The 13894-nt window shown below is 39.7% G+C and overlaps 1 protein-coding gene across 1 annotated transcript in view; it reads left to right on the forward strand.

Annotated features, from left to right (window-relative positions):
- Positions 1-12762, forward strand: part of LOC129828743 (MARVEL domain-containing protein 1-like) — a 60297-nt gene extending 47535 nt beyond the window's left edge. The window contains exon 2 of the mRNA XM_055889913.1: positions 7305-12762. The gene's annotated coding sequence lies outside the window, so the exon portion shown is untranslated. The remainder of the gene's footprint in view (positions 1-7304) is intronic.
- The last annotated feature ends 1132 nt before the right edge of the window (positions 12763-13894 follow it).

Genomic DNA, 13894 nt, shown 5'->3' on the forward strand with positions numbered 1-13894 from the left:
GACCTGCTGTTTTCAACTCTTAATGATCGGCTATGAAAAGCCAACTGAGATTTATTCCTGATTATTATTTGACCATGCTTGTCATTTATGAACATTTTGAAAATCTTGGCTCTCTCTAATTTTCTCCTTCTCTCTTTCTTTCTCTCGGAGGACCTGGGCCCTAGGACCATGCGTCGGGACTGCCGCCCGTGGTGACTCCTTGCTGTCCCCAGTCCGCCTGGCCTTGCTGCTATTCCAGTTTCAGCTGTTCTGCCTGCGGTTATGGAAACGCCACCTGTCCCAGACCTGTTGTTTTTCAACTCTTAATGATCAGCTATGAAAAGCCAACTGAAAATTATTCATGATTATTATTTGACCATGCTTGTCACTTATGAACATTTTTGAACATCTTGGCATAGTTCTGTTATAATCTCCACCCGGCACAGCCAGAAGAGGACTGGCCACCCCTCATAGCCTGGTTCCTCTCTAGGTTTCTTCCTAGGTTTTGGCCTTTCTAGGGAGTTTTTCCTAGCCACCGTGCTTCTACACCTGCATTCTAGCTGTTTGGGGTTTTAGGCTGGGTTTCTGTACAGCACTTCGAGATATTATCTGATGTACGAAGGGCTATATAAAATAAAATTGATTGATTGATTGATTGAGGTAACTTACCGGTTCTCATTTCTGAATGTACAGATGAGAGACGCAACCGTATAGCGGCTCAGGTTGGGCTGAACTCTCTGCCCAGCCTCCCTCATACTCAATCCATGGTTGAGCACATGGTCAACCAATGTGGCCCTGATCTCATCTGAGACAACTGTCCTTCCTCATCATCCTCCTCCTACTCTTAATCCTCCTACTCTTAATCCTCCTACTCTTAATCCTCCTACTCTCACTCCTTTAACCTCTAGCTCTTGCTTCACCATTAACTTCCATTTCCCTCCAGAAGAGGAGAGCTCATCTGTGGCCTTTCATAGCGCTGAAGCTCTGATTTCTAAGTGAATAATTCAGCAGCTAGTGTTCACACCTGTGAGGAGTGGGTGTTGCCAATTGGTGTATAGAGCTTGACATTGTGATTGTCGTTGCTTTCCAAAGGGACTAAAGAGATTTTAATTTTGAATGTTGTGCCTAATGTAGAGAACTGTGTGTAGTGTTGTGCAAAAAGTGTGATATAGAATTGAAAACTGTTTGCAAAGCAGGAATTGTGCTTGCAATTTTGCAGACTTTATTTAGGGATTTGCTACATGAGTTTCAGGTTTTGGTGATTGCGTTTCCAGTTCCAATTTTCGTGTGTCAACAATTGGGAAAAACTGTAATTGACTTGCTTAGTTAAACGTTAAATAAAATAAATGAAACAGTTTCAAATGCAAACCCGCTAGATGTCCATTAGATGGCGTCAGAGCTTTGGAGATGGTAAATCACTTATAGGCCTACATTGATTTATTCTAAGGAAAGCTGCGCTGTGAAGGAGGATCGAGGACTTGCAAGACAAGAAAACTAACCGACACATCATCACAACCGCCAGAGTTGAATGGCAACTCCAAGGTCGTGCTGTGAGGAAATGTATTGATTAATCAGTTTTATCCACTTGTACATGCTTTCGGTATGTGTTGGACATGGCCTTCTGTGGTTAGAGAGAGCTAATGCTCACGGCCAGTGGATAGAGTAACAGATTAAAGCTTCAGTATAATGTTCTAAATGACTAGTCCGAGTGTAACGGATGTGAAATGGCTAGCTAGTTAGCGGGTACGCGCTACTAGCGTTTCAATCAGTTACGTCACTTGCTCTGAAACCTAGAAGTAGTGTTGCACCTTGCTCTGCAAGGGCCGCGGCTTTTGTGGAGCGATGGGTAACGACGCTTCGTGGGTGACTGTTGATGTGTGCAGAAGGTCCCTGGTTCGCGCCCGTGTCGGGGCGAGTGGACGGTTTAAAGTTATACTGTTACACGAGGTCTGATTTGTTCATTCAATTATAAGGAGTACCTTGTTTTTCCTTGTTTTTCTGTCTATCCTGAGTGTGGAGGGTTGAAGATAAGGGTTCTTTAATAGTCTGTTACTGAACATGCTTACAGTCCTGATGCAAATACTTAATGATGTGGACTATGTAAAAGTACCAAGATGTCCCTAGTTCCACCGAAAACTCACAAATGTGTGCCATGATGTTCTCTCTGTCCCTCTCCCTCTTGCTCTCTTGCTCTCTCGCTCTCTCGCTCTCTCTCTAATGCGGTAAGTTACAATTGTCACCCATAAACTGTCCGACTATCAGTCTCTTCCTCTCAGCCTCTTAACCATGCCCCCACCCTCATCAACAGGGCTGCCGTGGAAATGGTCAAAAACTTTAAGTTCCTCGGCATACACATATCCGAGCTGCTGAAACGGTCAAACTACACGGAAATCGTGGTGAAGAAGGCATGACAGCGACTCTTCACCTCAGGATGCTAAAGAAAGTTGGCCTGTCCCTGAGTGCCCTCACAGTGTTCTACAGGAGCACCATCGAGAGCATACTGTCGGGCTGCATCACAGCCTGATACGGCAACTCCACGGCTGGTACACTCAGCCGAATACACCAGGTGTCACAGGAAGGCCAGGAAGATAATCAGGGATCCCAGCCACCTGAGCCATGGCCTGTTCTCCCCTCTTCCAACACTAAGATGCAGGCAGTACAGGAGCATCATGGCAAAAACTGGAAGACTGGCCAATAGTTTCTACCCCGACCATCAGGCTGCGACCCCCCCGCAACCCTGTACATGTGACTATTAAACTTCTAATCTAATCTTTACAGTCACAATGTATCTTATATTCCACCATAATTATAGCAGCAGTTATGTCTGCTAAAAAGAAACTGCTCAGGACCATAAATTCTGGTTTTCAAATTGAAATATTTTAACTGAGATCGTAAATGTGTTTTATTGCAGATTTGTTTCCTCGTAGATCAACCATCTATTTGCCACTTTGACGGCTAACAAGTTTCTTCATGCTCGTTTAATAACTTCTTCTGGAACCGAGGGGCACAGTAAGGAAAGTGAATATTGTTGTTTTGCGAAGCTGTAGAGCTATAGAAACAGACAAGTGCTTAGGCTCATAGCTGGATTGATGTTGTTTTCTAAATGACAAATGTCTTTAAAAAACATGTTACTACACGTAACTGCCGAAATAAAGGAAACACTTGAGTAAATGAGGAATACAAATATTGAAAGCAGGTGCTTCCACACAGGTGTGGTTCCTGAATTAAGCAACTAACATCCCATCAAGCTTAGGGTAATGTACAGACATTTCCAGTTGACCATTATTTTTGGCTAGAAGAAGAAATCTCAGTGACATCAACAAAACACCAAACGTTCTGGCCTCTGTAGTTCCTTTAGGTTATCCTGTAACTCCATTGTTGACCACTTGGGGGCCACCTTCCTGTGTTGATTTGTGTTGTTTGTTTAATGTGCTAAATCCTGTAGAAGGAGAATTGTTTACATTCCAAAATGGCGAAGTCACACGGAGGAGCTGCAGACTTTATCAAACTCAAACCTTCTTTATCAAACTCCATCTTTCTTTATCAAACACCATCCTTCTTTATTTAAACTCCATCTTTCTTTATCAAACTCCATCTTTCTTTATCAAACTCCATCTTTCTTTATCAAACTCCATCTTTCTTTATCAAACTCCATACTTCTTTATCAAACTCCATACTTCTTTATCAAACTCCATACTTCTTTATCAAACTCCATCCTTCTTTATCAAACTCCATCCTTCTTTATTTAAACTCCATCTTTCTTTATCAAACGCCATCCTTCTTTATTTAAACTCCATCTTTCTTTATCAAACTCCATCTTTCTTTATCAAACTCCATCTTTCTTTATCAAATTCCATCTTTCTTTATCAAACTCCATCTTTCTTTATCAAACTCCATCTTTCTTTATCAAACTCCATCCTTATTTATCAAACTCCATCTTTCTTTATCAAACTCCATCTTTCTTCATCAAACTCCATCTTTCTTTATCAAACTCCATCCTTCTTTATCAAACTCCATTCTTCTTTATCAAACTCCATCCTTATTTATCAAACTCCATCTTTTTTTTATCAAACTCCATCTTTTTTTTATCAAACTCAATTCTTCTTTATCAAACACCATCTTTCTTTATCAAACTCCATCTTTCTTTATCAAACTCCATCTTTCTTTATCAAACTCCATACTTCTTTATCAAACTCCATCCTTCTTTATCAAACTCCATCCTTCTTTATTTAAACTCCATCCTTCTTTATTTAAACTCCATCTTTCTTTATCAAACGCCATCCTTCTTTATTTAAACTCCATCTTTCTTTATCAAACTCCATCTTTCTTTATCAAACTCCATCTTTCTTTATCAAACTCCATCTTTCTTTATCAAACTCCATCCTTCTTTATCAAACTCCATTCTTCTTTATCAAACTCCATCCTTATTTATCAAACTCCATCTTTTTTTTATCAAACTCCATCTTTTTTTTATCAAACTCAATTCTTCTTTATCAAACTCCATTCTTCTTCATCAAACTCCATCCTTCTTGCATTTTGTAGAAGCATTGTTATGGGATCAATATCATGACACATTTATTCGCAAATGTAAGTCACCAATCAACAAATGTAAATCCCTTTCCACAAATGTAAATCACTTTCCACAAATGTAAATCACTAATCCATAAATGTAAATCACTTTCCACAAATGTAAATCACTAATCCATAAATGTAAATCACTTTCCACAAATGTAAATCACCAAACCACAAATGTAAATCACTAATCCATAAATGTAAATCACTTTCCACAAACAAACACCTTTTGATGTGTATTTGTAAATCGAGGGCCTTAAGTAAAATGACTGCCATAAAGATTTGCACATAGGAGAGATATGCGCAAACATGACAGATATGGCAAACCTGCTACTGCAAATTTGGAAGCATTCACACATAGAAAAAAAGTTCTCAAGTGTACAAAGTGATCTGTATTAATTGAAAAAAGGTTTGTACCCGACAAAGCGATTTCTAAGCATCAATGGGAACTTTTTTTCTACGACTACAAATCGCTTTCTATGCGTGATAACTTTTTTTATACACGTGAGAACTTTTTTTTATACACGTGAGAACTTTTTTTCTACGACTACAAATCGCTTTTTACCATGAAAACTTTTTTTCTAAGTGTGAGAACTTCTTGTCTACACGTGAGAACTTGTCTTTTTCTTTTTGTCAAATCCCTGCCAAAAGTCAGGTGACCTAAGCGCTTCCAAATATGGAGTTGCAGGTTTGTCAAATCTGTCATGTTTTCGCAAATCTTTATGGCAGTCATTTTACTTAAGGCCCTCAATTTACAAATACAAATCAAAAGGTGTTTGTTTGTGGGTAGTGCAATGCATTTGTGGATGGCGATTTACATTTGTGGAAAGTAATTTACATTTGTGGAAAGTGAGTTACATTTGTGGAAAGTGATTTACATTTGAGGATAGGTGATTTACATTTGTGGAAAGTGATTGACATTTGTAGGTTGGTGATTTACGTTTGTGGATTGGTGATTTACATTTGTGGAAAGTGATTGACATTTGTGGGTTGGTGATTTACATTTGTGGATTGGTGATTTACATTTACAAATACATTTGGCATGATATTGATCCCTGACATTGTCTGAAAGTAAAATTAATCATAACATATTTGGCATTCAATTCATGATGATATTTTGTACTGATTATCGTTTTAATGAGATTTATGAATCTTTTTGATAGCCACATGGATATCTGTTCAGTGCATTTGATCTTGTCATGTTTTGGGTAATTATTTACCTCCAATTTAATGCATAATGCTGCATATTTCTGTGTTCATGAACATGTATACAAATACATGCTGTGTTATTATTGAGAATTAACCCTTGTGTTCAGCTAGCATATATCGTGTCTTTGGCTATGCCGGATTAAGTGATATGACATGCTATTCTATAAAATCCTTTCTCTGTAATTAATATTACCTGATTGAGCTAATCATGTAAATGTAATTAACTAGAAAGTCGGGGCACCACGAAAGAGTGTTTATAGAGCTGTTATCTTCTGAATAAACTCTGAAAGACCTAGTAATATTTTACATCAATAGCAGTCAATATTAATCGTCACCTTATTTCAGTCTCATCTGAAAGTTGTAAATTCTTGGCTATCTTCACGAACCCTGGCTAACAAGTTGAATCAGCAATACAAAATTGGGTTTAATTATTTATTTACTAAATACCTAACTAATCACACAGAATTACATATACACAGAATGCAAATTATGTCATACAGAATACGTCCCTGGTGGTCGGAGCCGACATGACGGCTGGTTACACAAAAGGAGGGCGGGAAGACTGAGGAACAAAGGGAGAAGCTGTGCTATCGTAAATACAGTATCTTATGCATTCTAAATTACCACCCATTTGGAAAAGGAAAATGCAATAAATATTTACTCTGAGCTGCGTTTCGGTAGGTTGGTCGTAGATGCTGGCCGTGTTGGCCAACAGAGATCTTCCTGTCCTCAGAAGAATGTCTCTGGTGGTAAATTGGATACGTTGTAGCATCTTCGTTGTGTGTTAGACAGGATACGTCGTCTGTCCTTTCCTAGCCCACGTTTACAGCTGCTGTTGCTAACTCAACTTCTAGGATGTCTCACTTCTTTAGTGAATAAGAGTTCAAAGTTCATACCGTTCACAACCAAAGCTCATGCTGAGGTTGGCTTAGTTCTGTAGTTGACATGTTAGTCCTTTTTAACGTATGGACCGTCGTCCTATCGTCCTCGGAAAAGAAGGCTACATTTTCGTCAAGGGCTTATATAATGGAGAGAGAGAAGGCTGTGTTTCATAGTTTATAACCCATGTCTCTTCACAGGGGCGGGCTACTGATTGAGCAGAGCTCTAACCTTATGGAAACCCAATTCTCTCATTTGGAAGCTAAAATTACATTTAATCTTTTCACAAATAGTTTCATATTCAAAGATTTAAATTGCACAACAATTCCATGTGAATCTGATAACTAGAATGTGTAGACTTTCCCAGATACAGTTTATGTCGGCCTGTCATCAGTCATAAAGTCTCAGATGACAACCGAACTGACATCATATTCATTAAGTACAGTTTCAACTGGTTCTATTACCGAAATATGGTTCCTTTCCCCCCACTGTTTGATGTTCCCAGACTGTCTATGTTTAACAAAGGCTATTCAAGAGTAATTCAGTAGAGTTAAGAGAGAGAGGGGAGAAAGGTATTTATGGGGGGTCATAAACCTTACCCATAGGCCAATGTCATGACACATAGAATAAGTCATACTCATTGTTCTTTTCTTTCTATTTTTCAGCTTTACTCATTTCAGTCACTATTACTGTACCTATGAAGAGGTGGCAATAAATCATTCTTCAACACTACAGTAGCCATACCGGATGTATCTGTCTGCTGAGCTTAAGAAGGGGACTCTTTAGCGAGAGTAGAACAGTAAAAAGACACTCAACAATGAATGCATCCTCTAAGAGTACAAGATATCCAGTCGGCTCTACTCTTTTGCACATGTCCAAAGCAAATGGCAGCTTCGGAATGTAGGGGCCTTGCAAGCAGGTCAGAGGTCAGAGTGTTCTCTTCATCTAAGTCATCAAGATGTCAGCTTCGGAACGTAAGGGCCTTACAACCAGGTCAGAGGTCAGAGTGTTCTCTTCATCTAAATCATTAAGATGCCCCTGCAAGTCTACAGCAAGCTTGGCTGCATTAGAAGCTGATCATCATGCACAGCAAGAGCATCATACTAGAGGTGAAGGTTAAGAAAGCCCAGCTTAAAGTGGAGGAAACCCATAAGGAGGCCACAATAGAGGCTCTTCAGCATGAAAAGGAGGCAGAGACAGCCTTAGCTGAGGCTAATGTGTTTGAGGCAGCAGCAGATGCAGAATACCAAATTATGGACTTTATTGTGGATGTTGTCCTATTCCTCCAATAGAGTTTCAGACACTTGAAGTTTATTTCCAAAATGCTATATCCACATATTTGTGTTTTTTCATCAGAAATTATATATTTTTTCCCCTTTTTCGTGATATCCAATCCAGTTACAGTCTTGTACCATTGCTGCAACTCCCATCTGACCAAAGAGAGGCGGAAGTCGTGAGCCGTGCGTCCTCCAAAACACGACCTGCCAAGCCGCACTGCTTCTTGACACAATGCTCGCTTAACCCAGAAGTCAGCCTCACATATGTGTCAGAGGAAATACTGTACACCTGGTGACCGCAGGGCCAATTGCCTTAGACCGCTACGCCACTCGGGAGGCCAGAAATGATTTCTTATGTGTGTGTAAAATATGACTGTTTTCAGATTTTTTATTATTAGATTTTAGATGTGTAATTTTTTGCAAAACTCTATTTATCTATTGTTTAGCTGGAATGGAATGTTCGTATCCTGTATATCTGACTGTGATATGTGGTTGTCTCACCTAGCTATCTTAAGAGGAATGCACTTACTGTAAGTTACTCTGGATAAGAGCATCTGCTAAATGTCCAACGTAAATGTTTTACATACAAATAACCCTTTGAGCCCTCCAATGATTCTTTGCAGTTAAACAAATTGTTATTTCATATTTTAGTGATGATTAAAATATAGGAGTGGCGGCTCATTCTAATATTTTGGGGCGTGGTTTGGTCACTGCTTTTTTTGTGCAACAGTGAGTGAGAGGGTCAATCCAGTTTATCTCATCTGTTGTGTTATGCTCTGAGATGTAATTTATGACAATGGTCAGTGACATTGTCTTGTGAAAGACTTACGTATGGCCTTGTGCCAATTGAGAACGGTTGACTAAGTCAGTAGTTCTTAATTCTCTTCTCAGGGAATCCAAACCATTCCAGAGCTAGCACACCTGATTCAACTTGTTAATAAACACAACAATAGAAATATGGAATTTTAACAATATAATATCGCTACTGAACCAGAATAAAAAACCCTGAATGTTCTACAAAGAACCGTTGAGATTTAGAATGGTTCTATAGAGAAAGGTTGAGATCAAGAATGTTTCTTCAAAGAACCGTTGAGATTGAGGTTGGTTCTATAAAGAACCTTTGAGATTGAGAATGGTTCTATAAAGAACCTTTGAGATTGAGAATGGTTCTATAAAGGACTGTTGAGATTGAGAATGGTTCTATAAAGAACCTTTGAGATTGAGAATGGTTCTATAAAGAACCTTTGAGATTGAGAATGGTTCTATAAAGGACTGTTGAGATTGAGAATGGTTCTGTAAAGAACCGTTGAGATTGAGAATGGTTCTATAAAGGACTGTTGAGATTGAGAATGGTTCTATAAAGAACCATTGAGATTGAGAATGGTTCTATAAAGAACCTTTGAGATTGAGAATGGTTCTATAAAGGACTGTTGAGATTGAGAATGGTTCTGTAAAGAACCATTGAGATTGAGAATGGTTCTATAAAGAACTGTTGAGATTGAGAATGGTTCTGTAAAGAACGTTTGAGATTGAGAATGGTTCTATAAAGAACTGTTGAGATTGAGAATGGTTCTGTAAAGAACGTTTGAGATTGAGAATGGTTCTATAAAGGACTGTTGAGATTGAGAATGGTTCTGTAAAGAACCGTTGAGATTGAGAATGGTTCTGTAAAGGACTGTTGAGATTGAGAATGGTTCTGTAAAGAACCGTTGAGATTGAGAATTGTTCTATAAAGAACCATAAAAAGGGTCCTATATAGCCCCAAAAAGGGTTTTATAAACTGGGTAGTTCGAGCACTGAATGCTGATTGGCTGACAGCCGTGGTATATCAGACCGGATACCATGGGCATTACAAAAAATTTCTTTTTAATGCTCTAAAATGCTCTTTATAATAGCAATAAGGCGGTATTGTGGTATATGGCCAATATACGACGGCTAAGGGTTGTGTCCAGGCACTCTACAATGTGTCGTGTCTAAGAACAGCTCTTGGCCGTGGTATATTGGACCTATACGACAAAACCCAGAGGTGCCTTATTGCTATTATAAACTGGTTGTTTCTAGTTTGACGAGCTGTTTTCAGCAACGGATATTTTTTATCCAGTTGTCATATTGTCAGGTTTGCTAGCAACAAACTATTTAGCTAGCTTCTAGCCTGGTGTTTGATATGCAATGTGATCTCCTTGTAATGAACAATCAAGTGTCCTGACGAGAAGGCAAACTTTTCTAGCTATGACAGGCAAAATCGGCATATCAGCTCATTGTTATGGATATATCCAAATTAATGTCAATAGCAGTGGAGGTTGCTAAGGGGAGAACGGCTCATAATAATGGCTGGAACAGAACTAATGGAATGGCATCACACACCTGGAAACCACGCCTTTGATGTATTTGATACCATTCCACCTATTCCACTTCAGCCATTACCATGAGCACATCCTCCCCAATAAATGTGCCACCAACCTCCTGTGGTCATTTGGAAAACAGTTACTTTGCTATTTATTCTGGCTGCAGAATAACCCCAAAGGGATATAAACGGTGCCATATAGAACGAACAACTGGACCACGTCCATAAATATCGAACTAATCGAACAAACGACTGGGTCGTGTCTCTATCCACCAAAAGATATGAAAGTATGAATTTATAAACTTATAAAAAATAAATTAGTAAAAAAAATAAGGATTAATATCAGTAAATGTGTGCTTTCATATTGTTTTCTTTGGCAACTGTGCTATAATCGGGATAAACAGCTTAAACAAACGTAATGGAGGTAGAGGTTGTGACTGTGTAGCTAGTTGGCTAGTTAGCAGCAAGCAAGGGATAAGAACGTGGCCACTTAGCATGGCAATGGAACATAAAGAACGAACAACTGGGTCACGTCTCTAGCACCCAAAAGATGAGAAAGAATGAATTTGCTCATAAACATGAAATTATTCTACCGGTAAATGTGTGCTTTCCTATTGTTTTCTTTGGCAACAAATGGGATAAATTCCTCCGTTCTGTACATTACCTTGGACACATTTGCGTTGTCCATTATTTCCAATGTAGTGTTTATCCCTTACTGATAGAACCCTTGGAAATGGTTATTTAAGGCACCATACAGGTTCCATTTTGAACCTTATGACCATGGTTATTCATAAAGCACCATTCATATAGCACCAAAAAGGGTTCCGCTATGGTTACAAGCCAAAATACCATTATTTGGCACAAGATAGAACCATTTATTTTTTGTGTGTTACTGTAATGGGTTATTAAATATCGATGTTACAAATGTATCATTTGTACATTTCTTATAAAAAATGTAGTTATTTGTTACATTTAACTTTGATTTAATGTAAAACCTAGCAGTACTACTTATTTCTCTGACTGTGAGGCAGTCTACATTTATACATGTAGAGTATAAAGCAAAAAAATATTATTATTTGTTTCTCTGAAACAAGGCAAGGATGGAAGGAGAGAAGAAGAGAGCAGAGAAGAGATATGGAGAAGAGGAGAGACCAACATGCAGAAGAGAGAGAAGAAGGAGAGGAGAAGAAGGTGGGAGAGGAGAGAGGGAGGGGAGTACAGTAGATAAGAACTCTGTATGTATTGTATGATGGACAGTAGAAGCTGGATGAAGGCTTTAAATAATGTGATCTGAGAGCAGTGTGTCCCTATAGCATTGTAATTACAGTAGAGCACTGCAATTAGTGAAATGATATATACAGTACATGCTCCCTGTGCACTCTTATAATAATCACACACACACACTCTAACTCTACACTTTACTCAAGGTCTTCAGAGGCTGTGAAACACAATACTGCGGCAAGTCTCTCATTGGAATTCTTTCCTCTGTGTCAGTGTGTGCCTTTGTTCTTATGGTCACTGACTGCTGTACGGTTCAGCCTCTGTCTGTCTGTCTGTCTGTCTGTCTGTCTGTCTGTCTGTCTGTCTGTCTGTCTGTCTGTCTGTCTGTCTGTCTGTCTGTCTAATACCAGCATGCAATGATCAGATTTTTGCTAACCGATCGCTGCCTGCACCTGCCCGCCCGTGCAGCATCACTACTCTGGACGGTTCTGACTTAGAATATGTGGACAACTACAAATACCTAAGTGTCTGGTTAGACTGTAAACTCTCCTTCCAGACTCACATCAAACATCTCCAATCCAAAGTTAAATCTAGAATCGGCTTCCTATTTCACAACAAAGCATCCTTCACTCATGCTGCCAAACATACCCTCGTAAAACTGACCATCCTACCGATCCTCGACTTCGGCGATGTCATTTACAAAATAGCCTCCAATACTCTACTCAATAAATTGGATGCAGTCCATCACAGTGCCATCCGTTTTGTCACCAAAGCCCCATACACTACCCACCACTGCGACCTGTACGCTCACGTTGGCTGGCCCTCGCTTCATACTCGTCGCCAAACCCACTGAAAACGTTTGACCTCTGTCATTGCCAACAAAGGGTATATAACAAAGTATTGAGATAAACTTTTGTTATTGACCAAATACTTATTTTCCACCATAATTTGCAAATAAATTCATCAAAAATCCTACAATGTGATTTTCTGGATTTTTTTCCCTCATTTTGTCTGTCATAGATGAAGTGTACCTATGATGAAAATTACAGGCCTCTCTCATCTTTTTAAGTGGGAGAACTTGCACAATTGGTGGCTGACTAAATACTTTTTTGCCCCACTGTATATATACTTATTTTTCTACTGTATTATTGACTGTATGTTTGTTTTAACTCCATGTGTAACTCTGTGTTGTTGTATGTGTCGAACTGCTTTGCTTTATCTTGGCCAGGTCGCAATTGTAAATGAGAACTTGTTCTCAACTTGCCTACCTGGTTAAATAAAGGTGAAGTAAATAAAAATAAATAAAAAGATTGAGAGAGTAAACTGGGTGTAATTCCTGTGGAATGTATAGCAGCGAGGCGTAGCTAACAGGGAACAAACACCATACATGAATATTTCAACTGGAATAGGGACCTCCTAATAAGGCCACACTACTGTTACATAACAGATAGAGGATACCATGGTCAATGAAGGAGACAGATATGAAAACACACTTGCACACACACGCACGCGCGTACGCACACACACTCAGGCACGCAGTGCATGCAAATGTCAAGGACAACGTCATGCTGCTTGCTTAGTGGTTACCGCTTTCCCCTGATCGGCTCATACAGTCTCGAACTCAGAACTCAAAACCCACATGACCGGCATCCTGAAGCATTCCAACCCATTGCACTTTTGAAAAGACCTTCTTCAATGGCACAAGGGGCGATACCTCAGGGTGAGGAGTGAGTTTCACACATCCCCATCTTTAATATTTCACCTTTTACACAAACAAGCACACACGCCTTCCCTCAGCTAGTCATACATATTTCACAGATGGTAGAAACCTAATCACGCATGTGTGCTGATGAGAGTGGAAGTGTGTGTGTGTGTGTGTGTGTGTGTGTGTGTGTGTGTGTGTGTGTGTGTGTGTGTGTGTGTGTGTGTGTGTGTGTGTGTGTGTGTGTGTGTGTGTGTGTGTGTGTGTGTGTGTGTGTGTGTGTGTGTGTGTGTGTGTGGATAGGAGAGTGTGGGTCTCCTGAGAAGATTCAAACAACCCTGTGGGATGGGAGGACCTAGCACTGATGTCTGTTCAACACGCAAACCGTGGCAGGGGTTACACACATATGCACACAGACACGCACACACACAGGCACACACAGGCACACACGCACACTGAAACACAATAACAGTTTATTCAGTGACCTTTTGAGGTTTTCACAGGAGATCGCTCTCAGTGCAAAGGAGGGCACACGCACACACACACACACACACACACACACACACACACACACACACACACACACACACACACACACACACACACACACACACACACACACACACACACACACACACACACACACACACACACACACACACACACACACACACACAGGTAGTGGCTGAATAGGTATCTGGGTTTAGTAAA

The sequence above is a fragment of the Salvelinus fontinalis genome, chromosome 30 (genome assembly GCF_029448725.1).
Source record: "Salvelinus fontinalis isolate EN_2023a chromosome 30, ASM2944872v1, whole genome shotgun sequence".
NCBI lineage: Eukaryota > Metazoa > Chordata > Actinopteri > Salmoniformes > Salmonidae > Salvelinus > Salvelinus fontinalis.